Here is an 11,533-nt window from a genome sequence, read left to right on the forward strand (position 1 = left end):
TCACTTTGTCAGCATAATCTGTTTCAGTGGTTCTAGGTTTCTGTAAAGCAGCAGACTGGAGTTATACTTCTTACCCGTGTCCTGGGCAACTCTAGTTTTCAACCATTATACATAGAGCCCCTGAGGCCAAGGAGAACACTGCTCATCTTCCTGTGGGGGACTGAGGAGAAGGAAAATTACCTATGGCAGAAAAATCAAACTGCAAATTAATATCTTAATAAATTATCCTGCCACTTTTGTGTAAAACTTGTGCTATGTGCTTTCATTTAAAAAAATAAGACAATTTAAAAATAGATAACATAGATTGATGCTACCATGGCATGGTTACCTATCCATTGGATGTCTCCAGTGTTTCAGTGTCCATGACAAGATTAGTATATACATTATGTCATCGAATTCTCATGAATCTTTGTGAGGCACGATTATTCCTTTTAACAAATAAGGAAACTGACTTTCATAGGGATTCTTTAAAAAAATATATCCTTTTTATAATTACAAAAAAAGTTAATTGGCAAGAAAATTAAAAAGCTCAAAGAAGTAAATAGAAATCCTTATAATTCCTCAATCCATAGATTATAATTTATCATATTTTGATTATATCATTTCCATTTTTGTTTTGGCTATTTGCACATATATTTCAAAAAACTCAAATTGGGCTCTTTCAGTAGCAATCTTTTTTTTATTTATCCTCTGATAATGCTGAAGGATGATTTTCTGACATGGATTTTCTTGAGCTGGAAACTAAATCTTCACCAGGGCAATCCAAAAGCATGCAGCCTTCAAAGCATTCATGGTATGAAGAGATATGTGCTGAAAAGGGGAGTGGGCAGCTTAATTATGCAATTTTTGTGGGTTCTTTGTAAGACTCTTGGCCTGCAGCTTAGAAAACCTTTGCTCGGTTTGCTAAATAGCCCTTCTTACTCACCCCAGGATCTTCCATCTGATTGAACATCTGCGATTTACATTGTGTTACTTTAAAATTTGAGACCATTCTCATTAGTCACCTGGGACCGTAACAAAAATCTACACATTTTATTCTTTCTCTTTTTTACTTAATCAAATAAAGACAAATTTGAGAATCCTAATTAAGTTGAAAACAACATTTTTAGAGTGGCTCTCAAAAGCTAAAAGGAAAGAAAAGAGAAGCCCAGCTCAAGTTTCCTCGCCAAACTCCCTACAAGCCCACGATTGTCTTGGGTTTGAGTCCCAGCTGAAGGAGCACATTCCCTGCCTGGGGCAAAGATGAGCTTGGCTTCTTCTCAGGCCTCCTCATTGTGGTGGGAGGCTAAGACCTGCCACTGTTGCAGTGTGAGGAATGGGGTGGATTGGGAACCCCAGGCAACGGAGAGTGGGTGGCCTCACCCCCAGCAACCAAAATCTCTGTGGCTGCAGTTCCTTTCAGGGGCACTCACAATCTCCCTCCCCTGCTTGCTTCCTTGCTGCAGACCAAAATAACCCAGGCTGTGAATCCTTTTAGAGTAAGGACTGTGTCTGACCTATTTTTGAATCCTCAGCCCCTAGCAGTGCTCAAATTATGTTTATCAAATGAATGAATGAATTACCTAATAACGCTAAGACATTTACCAGAAGCAACTGGGCTTTTTGACCTTCAATGAGCCAAATGCACAGAATGTATTTTACAATACCCACAGGGGTCCCAATCCAGATTAAAATAAGCCCCTTCCCCCAAAGCCAGACCTAAGCAACCAGGGCCAGAAACCTCCCTTTAAGTTTGTCTTCTCTCTTTCATACCTCTGTGTCCAGTCTACCACCAACCAACCTCAGAAGAGGGGCTCAGATCTGGCTTCTGCTTGCTTGTCAACCTCACTAGCAGCTTTAGTCAAGACCTTCATCCCATCTCTCCTATCACAGTGGGATCTAAACAATAGTAGAGCAAAACACTTCCGTCAAATGAAATTTTACACAAAAGGTGTCAAACTGATGAAAACTGTTGCTCTGGATAAAGGTAAATGTGTGCTATCCACCATCTTCTCTAAAACTACTGTTAAGTTTACTCATGGGCTCTAGGGGCACATTTTGGAACCAATTGACCAATTGTACCTAACCTCCCTGCCTCAGCTTGCTGAAATGAACATCTAATCATGCTACTTCCTGCTTAAAAACTCGTATTGCTTATGGTTAGATAAAAACAAAACAAAACAAAACAAACAAACTTTGTTTTTGCATGCAAAGTCCTTCTCAATCTGGCCCCAGCTTACATGTTCAGACCTATTTCCCATCATGCTGGCCAATGCTACCTGGGTTCCAACCTCTTTAACATCTCACTCTTCTCTGAGCACCCTAAGACTTTTCACAACCACGTAACTTTACATATGACATGTCCTCACCCAGGGATGCTCTTTACCTCCATTTTGTCATTCGAATTCAACAGATTCTTTGGGATCTTCCTCATGTGCTGGTTCTTCCATTCAGCCTTCTCTGAGGACTATTTATGTTTCTTTTCTTCCTTGTTAAGTTGTGGGTTTCTTGGGGATAGGGACGGTGTGCCATTCAACTCAGCACTCCAAAGTGCCTAGCACAGTGCTTGGTACAAGAGCAAATGATCGATAAATGTCGATTAAATAAATGAGTGGAAAGCAAAATAAAATTGATCATCAAAGCAAAAATAGATCATTGTTGGCTAAAAAGGTCAAAGATGGATTCTGAGAGAAGGTGACACTCAAGCTGAATTCTGAAACACAGGAAGAATTGATATAAGTGGAAACTGGTTAAAGGATTTTAATCTACTGCTGATTTTGGCTGAAGGAAGTCAGGATTATTGATCTGGCTGGACTTTATCAAGGAAGCATAGATAGGAACTGAGATAGGAGTCTCCAAGGCATTTATATTCTTGAGTAGACTATGGGTTGAAATTTCCAAAGTGAATCTCATTCTTACTAAGTCATAGCCTCTGTGCTAGTTATTCTCCATCTCTACGTCACTCAATTCACCACTCATCAATTTTCTACTCTTCTTGCCCTTGGGGACTGCATCTCCTGACTCTCTTGCCAGCTGATTTCTAATTAGATTCTGACAATTGGAAGCACTTGCAGGAGATCTGGAGCGTGGGAGGAAAAAAAGTTCAGAATCCCTTCTCTCTCTTTGAGTCCATGTCTTTGGCAGGGGCTGTGCCATTCAGCTATAGCTCTGTGGTAAACAGAATAATGGCCCCCAAATGCGTTAATGTCTACGTGTTAATTTCCATAACCTGTGAACACATGAATTTATAGTGGCAAAATAAAAGGTCTTTGCAGATGTGTTTAAGTTAAAGATCTTGAGATGGGAGATCTTCCTGGGTTATCTGGGTAGGTCCTTATAAGAGGGAGACAAGCAGATCAGAATCAGTAGTAGGTATAAGGACAGAAGCAAGGATTGGAGTGATGCAAAGAAGCAGCCATGAGCAAGAGAATGTGAGTAGCCTTTAGAAGCTGGAAAAGGCAAGAAAATAGATTTTCCCTTGGAACTTCCAAGGAAACACAGCCCTTCTGACACCTTGGATTTAGCCCTGTAAGACTCACTTCAGACTCCAGAACTGTAAGATAGTGAATTTGTATTGTTTTAAGCCACTAAATTGTGGCGATTTGTTATAGCAGCAACAGGAAAAATGCAAGCTACTCTCGGATTACCCCTTTTTTTGTGGCCTTTCTTCTGTGGTTCCAGGCCCTACTGGATTCAAATAACTCTGATTATTTCCCTGGTTCTTGTTTCCTTTTTCTTGCTGTTAGTCTGTGGGTGTCTCGATATTCCTTGTTGATTCCTGTAATCTATCCCATATCTCTGTGATTTTTTCTTCCATTAAAGTCTCTAGAACCATCGGATCTGGATTCTACTTCCTACTAGGTCTGTGCCTAACTCTCCATCTGTGAGAAACATGGCAAAATTATTTCTCTAGCCAAAAAACAGCTATCTCTGGACTGAAGGTACCATTCATTATGATCAGAATACCTTCTCTGTGAAATATGTCTTTCTTAGAGGCAAAATGCTTGTCAGCCTCTGTGAAGAAGTCTGTCAGAATTTGAAGGCATCAAGATAGCCCCTCTAGCAACAAAATATGGAAATAAATCCCACTCTTATTCTAGCTTAGGGATTTTGAACCTTGGTGGTCCCCGTATGGACTTAGGGGTGAGCTCTGTGAAACACCTAAAGTTGTGAATTTTGTCATTTTGCACCCATGTACATGAGGAGGAGAGGGAAGGGTTGAGAGCCTTCACTAATTAGGTTCCCAAGGGATTCCCTGCTCAGCTGCTGGCATTATCCTCATTGTCTCAAATGTAGTAGGTGCTTTCTGTGCCCTGTGTCACATCCCTGTGGCCCACCTCTGATTTCTTTGATGCTATGGAGGATGGAGGCCAGTTCCTGTGAATGCAGGCTCCCACTTTATGTGTCTCACCACTTTTCTAATTCGTCTTTATCTGTGAACCTGTGAAAACCTGCAGGAATGATAGCCTGAAAGTGCAGGAGAGTTAACACCATTGGGAGCAGAAGTCAATGGATAAAGGCCCAGTCACCAACCTCCACACTGGACTCTTCTAGGAGGTATTCTGTAGGCTTCACAGAAGTGCCTGCACAATCAAATTCCTTACAGAGTAAAACACCTTGATAAAGTACTCTTATTGGCTTGCTCTCTTTTCTTGTCTCGCTCTCCCTGCTTCTTCGCTTTTACTTTCTGGGATCATCTCTAAAATGAACTACTTGTATCCTGTCTCGGGCTCTTCTTGCTGGAAAAAAGAAAAAAAAAAAAGACCAAGTCACTAGGAGTGTTTGGGAGGCCAAAATTCAGGCTTTGCATGTAGAGCACTGCCTCACCCATGCAGTAATGTCCAGACCATCAGGCCCACTGATGCTTAGTTAACACTTCCCTGTTCCACCTTAGAGGTAACAAAGTCCACAGCTGAAAGTTATTCCCTTTAGAAGAGTGAAACATTTTTTCTTTCTTCACTGTCTGGGACCCAGAATTGCTAGCCTCTTCTCTCGTTTGTGATCTTTATCTCCTAATACTCCCTCTCCAACACCCAAACACATACATGCCAGCAGAAACTGGAAAAATGGAGAAGTCCACCTTTGTCCTAGAAGAAAGGAATTCCACTAGGGCCTTATTAGACTTTCACTGCCAACTGGTCATGCCTCCAACCAAACATTCCAGCATCTGCTGTTATTACCACCAGAATACCTCAACCAGATCTAGAACATTTCGTAGATGGGAATAATTTGACAAGAAGAAGATAAGGAAGGGTTGAATCCATTTTTTAATCTGGTTGAGGAAAGTCTAGATCACAACTATATTAGCTGTGATATGTATACTGTATAACAAATTCCCACAAACATAGAGGCTTTTAACAATACCCATTTATTATCTCACAGTTTCCATAGTCAGGAATCCAGTACAACTTGACTGGGTTCTCTGCTCAGGGGGTCACTGGGTTGCAATAAATGTATTGATTAGGTTTCATATGAGGTTCAGGGTCTTCTTCCAAGCTCATATGGTTGTTGGGCAAATTTAGTTCTTTACATCTATACGACTGGTAATGGCTTGTCTCTTCAAGGACAATAGAGGAATCTCTCTGACTTCTTCCTTCTCTGATTTCTAGACTCTCTTTAAGGGATTGCCTGATTAGGTTTGACCCACACACACTCAAAGAAAGGAGATTATATAAGGATGCGGGTTATTGGGGATCTTAGAATTCTGCCTCACGATGACCTTGACTGGCCTTCTTTGAGAAATACAAACTAGGAGAGGGGATTGCAGAGAGAAGAAGCTGATCTAACCTTGGATTCTTTCTCTACTTATCATTCTCTAATGAGAAAATATTGTGTTGTTGTTGTTGTTGTTTTTTATTTTAAAATTAGCCATCAAATGAGAAAGAAAAGCCCCAAAAGTTTTGAGAATACAATTAACATTTTTGGTGAGATAAGCAAAAACATCTCATGGCTCTCTTCACCTTTGCTATCATCAAGACCTCAAGTCAAAAACTAGGTGTCAACTTTGACACCCTCATCTTCTTCTTTTGCCATATAGATCAAATTCTATTTTAACTCCTCAATGTCTCATGACTGTATGACTGCTGTAGAGATCTCTTGTCTCTCAACTTCCACTCTTGCTATCTACACTCCATGTCACCCACAGCAGTCTGAGCTGAGTGATCACACTCTTGATCCAGGGCAGGGTAGTGCCCTACAACTGTTCTCCCAGGTTGTTCAGTTAAGATCGCTAAGGACAGCTCTGTGGATAGCCCCATCCTGTATTAATTTCCTATGGTCGTCATAGCAAAGTATTGTAAACTGGGTGGCTTAAAATAACAAAATTAATTGTTTCACAGTTCTGAAGGCTAGACATCTGAAATCAAGGTGATAGTAGGGTCATACTCCCTCCAAAGTCTCTAGGGGAGGATCCTTTCTTGTCTCTTCCAGCTTCTGGTAGCCCTTGGCATTCCCTGACTTGTGACTGCATAACTTCTATCTCTGCATTGATCTTCATATGGCAATCTTTCTTCTGTGTCTGTGTGTCTCTGAGTCTTCACACATCATTTTCCCTATGCATCTGTCTAAATTTCCCCTTTTATATGGGCACTCATCATATTGGATTAAAGTCCACCCTAATGACCTCATATTAACTTAATCATCTGCAAAGATCCTATTTTCAAATAAGGTCACATTTTCAAGTACTGGGAGTTAAGATTTCAGCTCATTTTTTCCAGGAGGAGGAGAGAACACACTTCGTTCCATAACAATCACTCTAATAGAAATATAGGTATCCTACTGGTCTATGATTTTCTTCACAGGGCAGCTGGACAGTGGAAGAACATGGGCTTGGGGAACAACCTAGCCTGGCTCTGGGTAGACACCTGGCTGGCTGCAGACACAGCCAAGGTTTCACTCCTGTGAAGACTGGAAAGTAACCTGGCTAGAGCTACAATGTGGATGATGTGACATTCCCACTCATAGGAAGATGGGATTTGGAGCTAGCAAGGACATTAAATGTGACTTTGGCAGTAACTTTTCTCTGGTTCCTACCTACGAATTCTAGCCACCCACCCTTATCCATCCTTTAGATGTTAGTTTGAGCTATTCTTTCCCAGCAAACCCAGCCCTGACTCCCAAAGCCAGCTTAGGTCTCCTGTCATCTTCTCTCTCAGCCCTCATTCTCCTTCACAGCAGCCTCATGGGCTATAATGCCACATCGGTATGATTATTGAATTCCTGTCTACCTCCCTCATTAGACTGTAAACACCATGAGGTCAGACTTGTGACAATTGTGCTCTTTTCCCCCTACTCAGCACCCACATACATACCTGGCAACGAAATGTATTCAATAAATATTTGTTTTATGAACAAATGAATGAATAAATGAATGTGTCTACAGAACCATTTTTGCTTCCTGGACATCTTGATGAATGGCAAAGAGATTAGAACAATATAACCCTGATATTTGTGATGGATACATCTTTATGAATCTCCAAGTCTCTGAAAAGAGAAATGTTTATATAGGCTTTCTCCAAAATTATGTTCTCATGGAAGCCAAGTGACTCCCTCACACTAACCTCAAAGTATATGTATTTTAAATATGTACTTTAGCACAAAGAAAATGCAATATTATGGGTCTTCATGCTGCTTGTGAAAAACTGGAGCTACTTATGTTAGACCTGCAGATGGCCAGGATCCGCTGGGGTTCAGTACAAAGGAACATAGAGGCCAACTACTCAGAGTGTGATCCTCAGGTCAGCAGCATCAGCAATATCTTTTAGCTGGTTAGAGAAGCTGATTCTCAGGCCCTCCTCCTTTTTATGTGACCAGAAGCTACATGTTAATGAGAGCCCCAGGTGATCCATAAGCACAGTAACATTTGGGAAGCATTGGCATAGAGTAGAGATGGCCTTTCCGTGGAGCTGGGGCCACTTACAGCATGGCAGCTGGATTCCAAGAAAAGGCATCCAAACAGACTGTGTCCACAGAACAAGTATTCTAAGAATCAAGGCAGAAGCTGCAGAATTTCTTTTGACCTAGCCACAGATGTCACACAGTGTCACTCCTACTACATTCTCTTGGTTATGAGTCACTAAAGTCATCCCAAATTCCAGAGAAGGAGAATTAGATTCTACTTCTCAATAGGAAAAGTTCCAAAGAACATGAGACCACTTTAATCTGCCACATGCTTCTTCTCTTCATGAATCAAAAATTGGGGTCTGCTGAAATATTAACAGGCACATGGTACAGACACCTGAGGTTGAAAAGTGTACTAGTCAGGGTTCTCCAGAGAAACAGAACCAATAGGATATATTTATATATATGAACATATGAATGGTATATGAATATATTATAAGTAATTGGCTCACATTATTATGGAGGCTAAGAAGCTCCAAGATATGCAGTTGGCATGCTGGAGACCCAGGAGAGCTGATAATGTAAGATCCAGTCCAAGTCCAAAGGCCTGAGAACCAGGAGAGCCAATGATATAAGTTCCAGTCAGAGCCATCAGGCTCAAGACCCAGGAAGCGCTGATGTTTCAATTTAAGTCCGAAGGCAGGAAAAAAAATGACCGAGTTTAACTAGTCAAGCAGGAGAAGTTCCCTTCTATTTAATCTTTTTGTTCTTTTTGGGTTTTTAACCAATTAGATGAGGTCCACTCACATTAAGGAGGGCAACCTGCTTTACTCAGTCTCCTGATTCAAATGTTAATCTCATCCAGAAATACCCTCACAGGCAGACTCAGAATAATGTTTGACCAAATATTTGGCATCTTGTGGCCCGGTCAAGTTGACACATAATATCAACTATCACAGGAGGTAAAGTTGGTGAACTGAATTCTTGCTTTTCACTCTTGGTGGAATCTTAATCAAACCTTTTGTCCTCTCTGAATCTGTATCTTCATCTTTGAAACAAAGATAATATCTTTGTCAGGGCTGATTAGAGAGTTTCAAACATTTAAAAAATTTTGATAAATTATAAATAGTATATAAATGGTGATTACTATTGTTATTAATAGCAATTATGATGATAATAGGCTAGGCTGTTATATGTTTGCCCACTACCAGGAGATTTCTAAAGATGATACCTTAACTCTGCAGAGTGGATTGGAATTTCAGGTGGCATGAAGACTGAGAGAAAGATGTTTCCGAGGATAGAGATTTTTCTGTGGCTGCTTCCTTGTCCAAGAACCAGGCAGTGTGGTAAGAGGTTAAGTGTGCATGTTCTATAATCACTCTGCTGGGTCTGAGACCCTTGGGTCCACCCTCACTAGCCATTTGACTTTGGTCAGTAACTTAACCTCTCTGAGTCTCGGTCTTCTCATCTACAAATAAGATAATCCATGTAATGCACTTAGTATAATGTCTGACGCATACTAAATATGCAATAAATGCAAACTAGTATTACATACTACCATCCTTCACACTTAGGGTGAGTTCTTTCCAAAGGTCTCTAATTACAAATGCTAATAGATTGGTGACAGCCCTCCTGCCACTTCTTACAGACATGATTGGACAAGTTTGAATCCTACCATGAACATAGCTTAAGTTCAACATAAGACAATTAGTATAGTTAGATCCAGTGTTCTTGGATTCAACAAAGAGTTTAGATTTATTTCACATAGCATGGGTGCTAATACCAATAATTTTGAAAGGTAGAGTTTTTGAGTGTTTGCTATATTCTAGGTACTAAGCATATAATAAGCTTTTAGCTTATTTTATATTCATGACAACCTTGTGAGATAGGTGCTATTTTTAGCTCCACTTCACAGGTGAGAAAACTAAAGCACAGAGAAATTAAATTGTCCTAAGAGTACACAACTACTAGGTGTTGGAAGCAGGGCTCAAGTCCATGTTTCTAGCTCCAAAGCCCCCAACATAAGACTTGTATCCCATCATTAACAGATAAAATTTGGATGTTAAAAAGTATTAGTTATCTTTTGCTGCATAACCACTTCAGTGCCAAGCAGCTTATAACAATGATTTATTTCTCTTAATTCTGTGGACTGGCTGAAGATTAGTCTATTAGTCTTGCCATGTGGTAGCATTCAGTTGGAAGTCTGGCTGGGGGTCAGACTCTGTGGGGATAGTTGGGACAGCTGAGATTCCCTTTCAGTGTGGTCCTTCATCCTACATTGTTGGTTGTCAGAATATGGTGGTGTCAAAGTTCCAAGAGAGTGTAGGTAGGATCTGCAAGTTCTCAGCAGGCTTAACTTCAGAAGTTGTACAGCATCACTTCTGCTACATTCTATTGGCCAAAGCAAGTCTCAAGATCAGCTCAGATTCAAGGGAGGGGGAAATAGATTCCACTTCTTGAAAGGAGAAGCTGCAAAATCACATTGCAAACGAGTGTGCATAGTGAGATAGGAGAAATTTGTAGCCATTAAACTATCTACCACAAATAGACAGATAAAACCTGGACACTAGATAACATGTAACACATCTCTGTAAGTGGGAACTCTTGGTTGCACATGACAGAGCTCCAACTCAATCTGGCTTATCAAGAAAAAGGAAGGGGAAATTTATCAGGTCACTTTTCTTTTAAATCCAAAAGTTAGTCTGACCTAGTCACCAGCACTTGGTCTCTTGTTCTTTCCTTTTCTCAGGTGGGACCACCTTCATGCAGTGTTAAGTTTGACACTAATAGCTTCATCCTTACATTCCCACTAAAAACAACTTTTTCTTTCAAATTTTTCCAACAAATATCCGAACATAGCATGTTTTTGGTCTAGCTCTGGACATGCATCCATCATTAATCTATCACTGAAGCCAGGAAATTAGAATATGTTGATTGGCTATTCTTAGATCATATGATTATGGGATAGAGTATAAGCTCAGAGATGTGCTGGCAAATGTTTAACAACTGGTTCTGGGGTGAGGGGAGGGAGATATTCATTTGTAGCATTTGTCAGGTTCAGTGGTATAAATACTGTAACCATGGTTGATTTCAAGCTGCCATCATGATGCTCATTGAACATAGAGTTGGAAATAGATGGCACAATCAGAGCTAGTAGAAGTTGTCTCCAACACAGCACCAGATAACCCTGCCGAAATCATAGGACTAAGATTGGGAGAAAGGTGGTATCTTTGACAGAATCAAGAAATGAAAATAAAATAAACAAAAACAACGGATTTCCACTGTAATTGCTTTATTTTTTTCCTTACAAATGGATACTATTTAATGGACTAACACTCTTATCTCTTATTCTGGTTGTTCTTAATAATCAAAGTCAATAGGAGGTTTGGAGATAGTAGATGTTCAACATAATAAAATGTTCTTTTAATTTTTAAAATTTTTTAAAAATTTATTTAGTTTTTTTTTTTTTATAATGACATTGGTCAACTAAATCCAATAAGTTTTGCTGTACACTTTAACAGTAAGACATATATATTTACACTGTTTGTATTTACACTCACTTCCCACAGTTAGATTTCTTTCTGTCACCACTTATTTGACACCCTTTACCCTGTCTACCGCCCCACTATACTCTCGCTCCCTACCACCTGGTAAACACTAGTATATTTTTCATGTCCATGAGTCTCTATTTGTCCTGTTCATTTCTTGCTTTTAG

This window comes from Pteropus medius, unplaced genomic scaffold (genome assembly GCF_902729225.1).
Source record: "Pteropus medius unplaced genomic scaffold, Ma_sr-lr_union100, whole genome shotgun sequence".
Lineage (NCBI taxonomy): Eukaryota > Metazoa > Chordata > Mammalia > Chiroptera > Pteropodidae > Pteropus > Pteropus medius.